At 35.1% G+C, this 11,281-nt stretch overlaps 1 protein-coding gene across 1 annotated transcript in view; it reads right to left on the bottom strand.

The window, feature by feature from the left end:
* The window catches only part of LOC125779273 (uncharacterized), an 854,525-nt gene that overhangs the window by 431,486 nt on the left and 411,758 nt on the right, over nucleotides 1-11,281 (bottom strand). The gene's annotated exons all lie outside the window — the stretch shown is intronic.

Here is an 11,281-nt window from a genome sequence, read left to right on the forward strand (position 1 = left end):
TGATCTTTTTGTCGCCAGTTGCTTATCGGCAATTCGAAAGTACTTTGCATGGAACCTTTGTTTCAGACTGGTCCTGTTTCCTAAGTTCCACCCAAAGCAGCATAAAATCGTTAGAGATTAGGAGTAGGGAATTCCCTTTTCGAACAAAAGTCACTGAAATGTAATTTGTAGTATGATAGGAAATTCTATAGGGTGATAAGTGTTGAGGATTTTGGCGACGAAAATCGTCCTCAAAAAATACATTCTTGAAGCCATTACCCAACTGCAAAATTAAAGTTTAATTCCTTGCCATTTTGTTTGCGACCAGAGCACCAATTTTCAGAATTTCAGTTTCAGCGTCACGGCCTTTTTTAATGTTAGTAGAAAGGCAATATATATTTTTACGATAGCCCCTATTTGATGAAAAGTAGTCGTAACTGTTTACAAAATTTAAAAAATACGGTTGCTTTGAAAATTGTCGCGTAAATTTTTCGGATATTGTTCACATTTATGAAAGCGACTCTAAGACGAGTTATCGATGTGCGCATAAATTAACCGATGCTCATATTTATCCAAATACCTTCTAAAAAATTAAGGTTAAATTTTGTCTCAAGTATTGAGTAATACGCTCGCTTATGGTATGTTGTCCCTCTGTATAGCTTGGGAGCCTGAAGCTCGAGTAGTAGGAGCTTTATTAACACCGCAGAATTTGTTCAAATTTTTAATAAATTATTTGGTATTTTGAATAGCAGTTTCGTTGAGGCTGTTGTACCCACTAAAAAATACAAATGACATTCTGAGACCACACATTGGAAAATGCGCATATGTATATATCGATGATGTCTTTATTTACTCTGCTGACCCAGAGCAACACATTAAGGATATCACAAATATTGTACAGACGCTACATACAGCTAATATGAAGATCTCCGAGGAAAAGTCAAATTTTTTTCAAACTAAAACCGAATTTCTGGGACACATAATAAATAACGGAAGGATTACAGCAGACCCAGGGAAAATAGATGCTATAGATAGGTATAAAACACCGGAGGCACTAAAAGAACTACGCTCATTTTTAGGATTAGCTTCCTACTATAGGAAATTTGTGAAGAACTTCGCACATATATGCAAGCCATTAACAATTTACCTAAAAGGAGAAAATGGGAGCATATCAAAGAATAAATATAATAATGTGAAATTAAAATTAGACGAACAGGCACTCAAGGCCATTGAAGAAATAAAAGAAAAACTAAAAGAAAAGGTAGAGCTATATCTGCCAGACTTTGAAAAGGGATTCGATCTAACCAGTAACCACGCAATAGGATCAGTACTGAGTCAGGGTAGAAATCCAATTTCATTTGTATAAAGAACATTGACAACCATGGAACAAAACTATTCCACAAATGAAAAGGAAATGTTAGCCATAATTTGGGCACTACAGAAACTAAGAACCTGTACGGAATAGCCGACCTGACTATTTACACAGATCACCACTCACTTATATTTTCGATATCAGAAAAAAATGCAAACACTAAATTCAAAAGATGGAAAAACCTAATAGAGGAATATGGTGCTAAATTAAAATACAAACCTGGACACGAGAACGTGGTCGCAGATGCACTATCTAGACAAGTAAATACGATGTCAGATACATCAATCCACTCCGCAGAGTCTTCAGCACTCAGATGCATTAAAATGATTGCAAAACCCTTAAATTTTTTCCGTACACAAGTTGAATTAATACCGTCAGAAACGAATGAGAAAACTGCATCAACTATATTCCCACGACACGAACGGTTTAAAGTAAAATTTAATACCGAGGAATACTTAATAGAAACGCTGAAGCAAGTAATGAAACCAAAAATTGTAACAGCCTTTCACACAGACTTGGAAACATGGCATAAGTTGAAAGGGAAGATAACAAATATATTTTCTACATATTTCAAAGTATTCACGCAAATTAAGCTAAAAGACATAACCGAAATAATCGACAGAGAGAATATACTAGAATTCACACATAAAAGAGCGCATAGAAACGCATTAAACAACTACAAAGAAATACTAGAAACATGTTATTGGCCAACACTAAAAAAACATACGGAGAAAGTAGCAAGAAATTGCACCAACTGTACTGAAAATAAATACGAGAGAAATTCAGTCAAGCAACTAATAGGCAAAACACCAATACCAAATACAGCTATACAAGCAGACATATTTTATATTAACAGCAGCAACTTCCTATCATGCTAGTTATCACAGCTAGCATAGCTAACAAAATGTACAACAACAAAGTTGTCGTAGCCAGCAAAATATGACTCATTCAATAAAAACGATATTTTTATGATCAAAAAATTCTAAAACCTTTTTTATACTAACTGTTTAATCCAAACTCCCACAAATTACATAAAGTAATAGAAGCGTAATGCAGAGGAATATCAACCGCCCCAACTTCACTCAACAGCGAAAGAGGAGAAAAAGAAAACATCTTTTCCCGCGTTTTTTACAAAAAAATTGTGGGCATACTGTTCGTCAATTATTCTTCTTAGAAATTCACAGTTTCAACTGAATACTTAATTCGTAGTTTCTAGAAGCGTCACTTATTGTTCAGACACCAAGAAGAGTGCAAGTGTTCAAAAATTAGCTTCAATAAATAATAAGTACAAGTGTTGGCTTTAATTAAAGTAATCTTCATTTTTACTGCAATAACCGAACTGTCAAAAGAAATACGTTTAGAACATAGGCGTAGAGGACAACTTTCGCCTGAACTCAGACCCACTCGCACTACCATAATTCCTAAATCTTCGCCGTCGTTGTGGTCCGGACATGAAAAAATTATGATAGATATTGCTGCAGCTTCAACAAACTCTTTACTTTCAACTTCAACCAGTGATGGTATGCCTAGCGAACTAGATCAGCCTGTAATACCCAGAAAAGAGAATCCAACAAAATTCTGGTTTGATTTTCGTCATTTTACTCCAGTCCTTTCCGACATTGCTCTAAAGTATTTGATATCGCCTGCGTCCTCGGTTTCCTCGGAGAGAGTGGCATCTGCTGTGAATCTCGCAGTACCCAATAACAGAAGTCGGTTTACAGCCGAGCACGTAAATCAAAGAGTTTTTCTTATGTCTGTATCAGATAAATATTGGTTTGATTAATAAATAATTAATGTTTTAACTGTTGTTCTTGATTTATTAAAAATTATGTCTATTGGTTAATATTTATCTAGTAAGGTAAGATGATTAAAGTAAATTAGACCAAATATTTTTTTTCATATCATACCGATACATCGATGTATCGATATTTTTAAATAAAAATATCAATGTCGATATTGATATATTCATAAATTATCGATACAATATATATCGATACTTTATTCCATTTCCGACATCCCTATCGACAACGACTGAACGATAGAGCGTAAGCGTACGTGTGAAGTTAGTTTGCACAATTGTGCTAAGAAATGCCGACCACTGATGTACAGCCACCACGTGACCAACAGCAACAAGCATGACATTATCCAAGATGCCACGCCACCGGAATTAGCCAATCAGAAGCCGACACGAGTTGACTGCACTGCTATAAAAGAGTGACGCGCATACAACACTTGTTCTCAGTTTAAATATAATCTTAGGCATAGCCGGTAGCAGGAATAATGGGATGCCCAACTTATTCCAGTGTGAGAGCGCCTCAAAATAAGCGTTTTTTATAACATTTTCCATTGTGGCCAGATCGAACAAAATAAGAATTTTTGGGCATTTAAATTAAAATGCCCAATTGCACTTTCCACGCCACCCAGGAGGTATGCAAAGCGGCGCGTTACCGAAGTTAGTTTTGGGTGCTCGGTTCCCCTATAGGCCTATATCACCCTTTAATAAATTTATTTACATAAATCAACAAAACGATAAAATTATACATATCTATACTAATTATATAAAATCGCTTATATGAAAAATGTTTGTAACGGCTAATCTCCTAAAGTTCTGAAGCGATTTTTATAATTTTTTTTTTTAAATAAAGCATTTGCTCTAGGCTCGCGAGTGGTATACTTTTTTTTTTAATTTTCCGAAATCAAATCCTTTTTCTTTCGGGTTGAAGTTTTTGAAAAACCAAAAATATTGCAAGCATAAGGTTTTTCGTTCACCAAACGCAGTCTACAGCGAAGCGCGCTTTGTGTGTGTGCGTGTGCCCTTTATCGTTTGCGGCACGCACTCTCTCTCTCTTCCATCTCTGCACATCTTTTCCAGCATAACGTAATGAAGTAAAGTACATACATATGTACATATGTATGCACTCTCTCTTCCATCTCTCACATCTTTTCTACATAACTTATTGAAGTAAAGTACAAAGCAAAAAAGTTTGCATATATAAATGATCGCAGAACAAGTGAAATAACGCTAAACAGCACAATCAAATGCTCGCATAAATTGCCGTATGTATGCATGTATGTAGTTATGTAAATACAGTGTCAACTATATTTATTCTGTTTTACAGCTACTTATTTTGCAGCAACGCACCGTTGCTTGAATTACTTTTCTTATTGTCTTTGTACTTTTTTGTAACAAAGCACATTGAAAATAAAAACAGAACGCTCTCCGTAAGGAACATCCAAAAACCAATAAAATCAAATATTATGATGTAATGTGGTTTTCATGTGTGTCTGCGAAATACTTGCTGGTTTCTTCTAACTTTATTGTATTTATGATCGTATTCTGCAAATGGTAGAGTAAAATTGGAAATTTATTGTCTTTAAATCAAAAGGTAAAGATTAGATTTAAGCGAAACTAATTTGGTTAATAATAAATATAGGGTTTTTACAATAAAAGCTTTCAGAGATGCCAAAAGCAAAATCTCAATTATTTAGATCCTCATCAAATAGACGGCAAATTCAGCTAAGATGAAATGAGACGGTCGACGAGAGTGCAAATCGCGTAGAGAATGTAAGGTTGCAAATGATGCAGAATAGACAAGGGGCGATTGCTTTCAAATCAGCGTTTAACTATAGACAGGATTGTAATTATTTGGACCATTCCCTTTTATTCATTGGTCGAATGAATGGCATTTGCAATTTTTGTAAGGCTAAAAAGTGGGTGAAAGAGGCACCAGGTTTGTGTTGTAGCAAGAGACATGCAAGTGAGACATATAGGTGAGCCTTCGCTGACAATCAAAGCGCTGCTTTGAGGTGAGCATCAGTCGTCCTGTCACTTAAAAAAAAATATAAGAAAATGCAATGGTTGTGACTTCGTTTGGTGGTAATGAAATTAGGGAGGGTAATTTCATGCCAACGTTTAAAATACATGGACAAGTTTACCACGTTATTGGGAGTTTATTGCCAGCGCCGAACGCAACACCAAAATTTAAATTGACTGCCAATATGCGAATAAATCTTTGTGGAGCTGGACCATCCAATCGGTTTGCAGAGTTCCTACTTAAAATAGGTAACGGTTGCAAATCTGTCACCAAAGATAGTTATGTAACAATGCCAGATATTGCAGGAACCTGTGTTAGAACAGTTGACCAACTTATTAATAACGTGTATCCAGATATTATTAATTTGCACCACAAAGATTCTAAGTGGTTATATGAGTGAGCTATAATTACTTCGACGAATTCCGCTGCAGACGAAATCAACAAAGCCGTTTGTCAAAGAATATTATCAGAATATAAAATTTACAATTCTTTTGACACAGTGACAGATGAAGGAGACGTTGTTCACTATCCAACGGAGTTTCTTAACTCTCTTAATCCCTCGGGACTACCTCCATTTCAACTAGAACTTAAAATTGGTACGCCAATAATCCTTCTACGAAATCTTAAGCCTCCCAATTTATGTAATGGCACTCGACTGAAGATAACGCACTTGATGCCTAATATCATTCAAGCAAACATTTTAACCGAACCTACAGCAGGCGAAAGCACAATGATCCCTCGGATACCAATGATACCTACAGATCTTCCATTTAGTTTCAAAAGAGTACAGTTCCCCGTTAAGACGTGTTTTGCGATTACCATTAATAAGTCCCAAGGGCAAACATTTAATACTGTTGGCATAGATCTTCGAAACGAAGTATTTTCTCACGGTCAGTTATATGTATGTGGCTCTGTCACGAATTGGTTCCCCGCAAAACAAACTGTTTTCATTTCTGGCAATGGAAATAAAACAAAAAATGTTGTATTCACTAAAGTTTTTAATAATTAAAATATATCCTTTTTGGTTATTGTTCCAAAATACATCAATTATAGTATACCTTATTTCATATCTTGAATTAATATTTACTCTATACAATCCTATTTATTTTAAGTAAGAGTTTTGAATTGTTACCTTTTTGTTATCTATTTTTAATTTTTCTGTAAAAAAAAATTTAATAAACAAATTATTTATAACGTTAATGAATTTGAAAGTGTTTGCAATTAATTCAAATATGGGTAGTAAATATTTGTAAGTCTAACATAAGATACACATTATACTCATGTATGTGTGTTTACATGTACGAATAAAGGTATTCTTTTATTTGCATTTTAAACTACATTAAACTCTTTCCAATACCCTCATCGTTTCAGTTTTTGCGGCGTAACAAAGTACGCCGGGTATTTGCTAGTAACGAATAAAACAAAACATTAACAATTCATATAAAAAATATATAAAAATATCACAATATAGTTATTTACATATATACAAATGCCTACATTTACATCCCAAATCTTAATTTTCCTTAAAAAAAAAAATGCTTTCTTATTTTAGAGCCTCTTTATCCTAACTGTTTACAAAATTTTTACTTTTTTATTTTCTGTCGTAAGTTTAAGTTCGCTTATTGTAACCACTAAAAAATAAAAAAAAAATTGAAACCTATAGGTGTGAAACACACAAAATTTTATTTTTAAAATTAGGGACAGAAAGGTCTTTATTTAAAAATTTAGTTAAAAAATATATTCTAATTCTAATAAAAAGGGTCACAATTATCGCAACACAAAAAGGGCCTAACATCTTTCATTTTATTAAAAAGAATATCTCCTAATCCTATTTTATGACAATTACTGTCGAATTCTTCTAAAAATCTTGTTTCCAAAATTTTAAAAAATGCAATAAAATCCTCAGGCGGCTTGACTAAGTTGCATTTGTCTATTTGGTTTTGATGCATGAAGATGAATTCGTCCGAAGGAATTTCATCTCCTAAATATGGTAAAGCAAGGAACATGTGTGTAGTTTGAAAATTTTTAAATAAAAATAGCCGCAAAAGTAGTTAAACGCATTTTCTTTCAAAAAATTAATTTCTAAACTACTATCTAATGCGATTGAACTAAGAAGAGAGTGTTCAGGCCGTGGTAAAATCCTGCCAAGAAAGGTCATTCAATAGTGAATCATTACACACATTAAGTAGAACATTATTACTATGTTCCGAAATTATTGTAGCATCAGGTTCTAAAGGCAGCTCACAGTTTCCTTTTGTTACGACGTTTACGTAACGTAAGCCCCACGATTTCCTAAACGAACTAGAGAACATATAGGGCGTTACTCTAGTACCTCCTCTGCTTCGAATCTGCCCAAAAAAATGTTCTAAACTGTCCTGACATAGTCGTCTCGTCTTCAAGTACGGAAAACCTGAGTGTGACAAAAATCGCCACAATCGTCTTAAACTGTTAATATTTAACACCCACCCCTTTATAAAACCAAAATTATTAGTTGTGTTGCTTTCTAAATCGTCTACGACGCGAATAGTATTTAAAACTTGTTCTGCCTCATTTAAAAACTCTAACTGTTCAGGGGAACCTACAAACACTTTTTTAGTGGGTACAACAGCCTCAACGAAACTGCTATTCAAAATACCAAATAATTTATTAAAAATTTGAACAAAATCTGCGGTGTTAATAAAGCTCCTACTACTCGAGCTTCAGGCTCCCAAGCTATACAGAGGGACAAAGGGGGGTTCCCCTGAACAGAAAAATTTAAAAAACTATTCGAGTCGTAGATGATTTAGAAAACAACACAACTAATAATATTAGTTATATACTCGTAAAAGAGTGGGTGTGAAGCATTAACAGTTTCAGACTATTGCGACGATTTTTTATCACATTCAGGTTTTCCGTACCTGAAGACGAGACGGTAATATGCTACAGTAATTTCGGAACATATTAATAATGTTCTACCTAATGTGTGGAATGATTCACTTTTGAATGACCTTTCTTTTGGCAGGATTTTCAAGGCTTACCACGGCCTGAACACTCCCTAATTACATCAATTACATAGATAGTAGTTTAGAAACTAGTTTTTTAAAACAAAATGCGCTTAGCTACTTTTGCGGCTATTTTTATTTAAAAATTTTCAAAATGTACACATGCTCCCTGCCTTTACCATATTTAGGAGATGAAATTCCTTCGGACGAATTCATCTTCATGTATCAAAATCAAATAGACAAATGGAACATAGTGAAGCCAATGTTGTTTAGAAGAATTCGACAGTAATTGTTATAAAATAGGAATAGGAGACATTAATTAAAAAAAATGAAATATGTTAGGTCTTTTTTGTTGTAAAATTGAGACCCGAAAATAGTTATAGCCCCTTTTATTTTAATAGGAATATAATGTTAACTAAATTAAAAAAAAAAGACCTTTCTGTCCCTAAGTTTAAGAATAAAATTTTGTGGGTTTCACACCCATAGGTTTCAATCTTTTATTTTTTACTGGTTATAATAAGCAAACTTATACTTAAAGTAGAAAGTAAAAATTCAAAATTTTTTAACAGATAGGCTAGAAAAAAGCGGCACAAAAATAGAGCGCTATTTTTTAAAGTAAAATTTGGGATTTCAATGTAGGCCTTTATGTATATATAAATATCTGTTCTGTGATATTTTTATATATTTTGTTACATGAATATATGTATGTATGTACAAATGACTTGTTAGCGTTTTGTTGATATTTTTTATGTAAATACATTTCGGGTGATATAGGCCTATAGGGGAATCGAAGATCCAAAACTAACTTCGGTAACGCGCCATTTTGCATGCCTCCTGGGTGGTATGGAAACTGCAATTGGGCATTTTAAATTAAATGTCCAAAAATTCTTATTTGGTTCGATCTGACCACAATGGAAAATTTTATAAAAAAAAGGTTATTTAGAGACGCTCTCGCGCTGGAATAAGTTGGGCATCCCTTTATCCTTGCCATACAGTGTCGACAGTGCACAGCGGATTATTTTTTTATTGCACCAGGTGAAACTGGCAAAACATTCCTTATTCCGTTCCTTCTTGCTGAGATACGATCAATAATGGCATCGCATTGACCGTTGCATTATTGCAGCAACTTTATTAAACGAAGGCACAACAGCTTATTCAGTTAAGCTGTTATTTAACATGTGCACATAAAATATTGTATATATGTAATTTTCTTGAGTCACAGTCGACAGCAAGAAATACGGACGTTAATGGATAAAATTCAATGACACAACAATTGTTCAAATCTATCGATGTTGCTTGCAAAGTCAACGATGCTGCGGTTTATCCAATTCAGTCAAAATTAATTTAATGGATATGTTAGGTATACTTCCGTAGCATTAACGGCTGATGGTTGGATCTACGATGAAAAATTTTTGTAAAACATTATGGAAAAAAGGGGTGTGATTGGCAATTTCCGTGAGTTTTTGCCAAAGGGTCGTACGGTTAAAAAAATATATTACCTGCAAATAATCCACGGATTTGTGGAAGAACAAAAAATGGATTTCGCACCATGCCTAAGCAAGTCATTTTGACTGCTTTCGAATTTCAATCAAAAAAATAGCGATTTAAATAATGACATAGCCTCTTATAATTTTGTGACTTTTTCCACAACATATAAATGGATTAATTAATCATTGTTTTTGCCTCCTCCTTCACTTCCAATATATATGTGTGTATGTTTATCTAAATTGCCGAAGGACAGTCATTTTGACTGCTTTCAGGCAATAGAGGTATAACTAAGCTCCCGTCTTTCTAGTGTTAAATGAAATAATTAGAATTAAAAATATAATTTATGAACTATTTTCGATATATAAATAACTACCAATAATTGTAATTTAATATAAATTTGTTACTCTAATAGAGAAAAATTAATTAATTTAAATGTCTATAACATTACATTGTGTTGTTGGTTGCTTTATAAAATATTTCCTAAAAATAACGTGTATCCCTAAACAACTTTTACCGGGTCAGCTTTTAACACCTATACCAGTCCTATTTTGAGAAAACCTCACAACTGATTTTTGAAGTTTGTGGCGAGGTTTTTTTGCTCAAGCCTCACAAGAAAACAGCACCGAAAAACTTACCACATGAGGTGAAAAGCATTTTGCTGTGAACCAACTATTTCGAAATTTTAAAGAACAAGTCATGTGTAGAAGTTCACGCAAGTGAGGAAAGTTCTCTGATTGCCATTCACTTGGGAGTGGCCAGAAACGATTCTTTTACATGTGACTCAAGCAGCTCACGACTTCCGGTCTTTGACCAAGTATCCTCTGGGTAGCTTAAGAACATCCGTTTGAAGGCGAGCTAACGTGAGAAGGCGAAACATCCCCTGCATAGGGTTGTGCGCTGGGTTTGGGACCCGCCACGTAAAAAAACACCCCCAGTGAATAGTCATAACCAGCCTCGGATGAGAGACCCCCCTTTTGATGACGACCATGGCAAACGAAATAAGGACTACGAATTGAGGGCATGCACCTGGAATGTTCGGTCCCTTAACTGGGAAGGTGCCACTGCCCAGCTGGTTGATGTCCTCGTGAAAACAAAGGCTGACATCATCGCCGTCCAAGAAATGCGATAGACGGGACAAGGACAGAGACGAGTAGGTCCTTGTGACATTTACTACAGTGGCCATATAAAGGAGCGCAGGTGTGGTGTGGGATTCGTGGTGGGAGAGAGATTCCGTCGCCGAGTACTATCATTCACTGCGGTGAATGAACGTCTAGTCACAATCCGCATCAAAGCGAGGTTCTTCAACATATCGCTGATTTGCGCCCACGCCCCGACGGAAGAGAAGGACGATGTGACCAAAGATGCCTTTTATGAGTGCTTGGAGCGCACTTATGTGAGATGCCCCCGTTACGATGTAAAAATCGTGCTTGGCGACTTCAACGCCAGGGTGGGCAAAGAAGGTATCTTTGGTACTACGGTCGGTAAATTCAGCCTCCACGACGAAACTTCCCCAAATGGGTTGAGGCTGATCGACTTCGCCGGGGCCCGAAATATGGTTATCTGTAGTACTAGATTCCAGCATAAGAAGATCCATCAAGCTACCTGGCTGTCTCCGGATCGAAAAACTACCAACCAGATCGATCATG

The sequence above is a fragment of the Bactrocera dorsalis genome, chromosome 6 (assembly GCF_023373825.1).
Source record: "Bactrocera dorsalis isolate Fly_Bdor chromosome 6, ASM2337382v1, whole genome shotgun sequence".
NCBI lineage: Eukaryota > Metazoa > Arthropoda > Insecta > Diptera > Tephritidae > Bactrocera > Bactrocera dorsalis.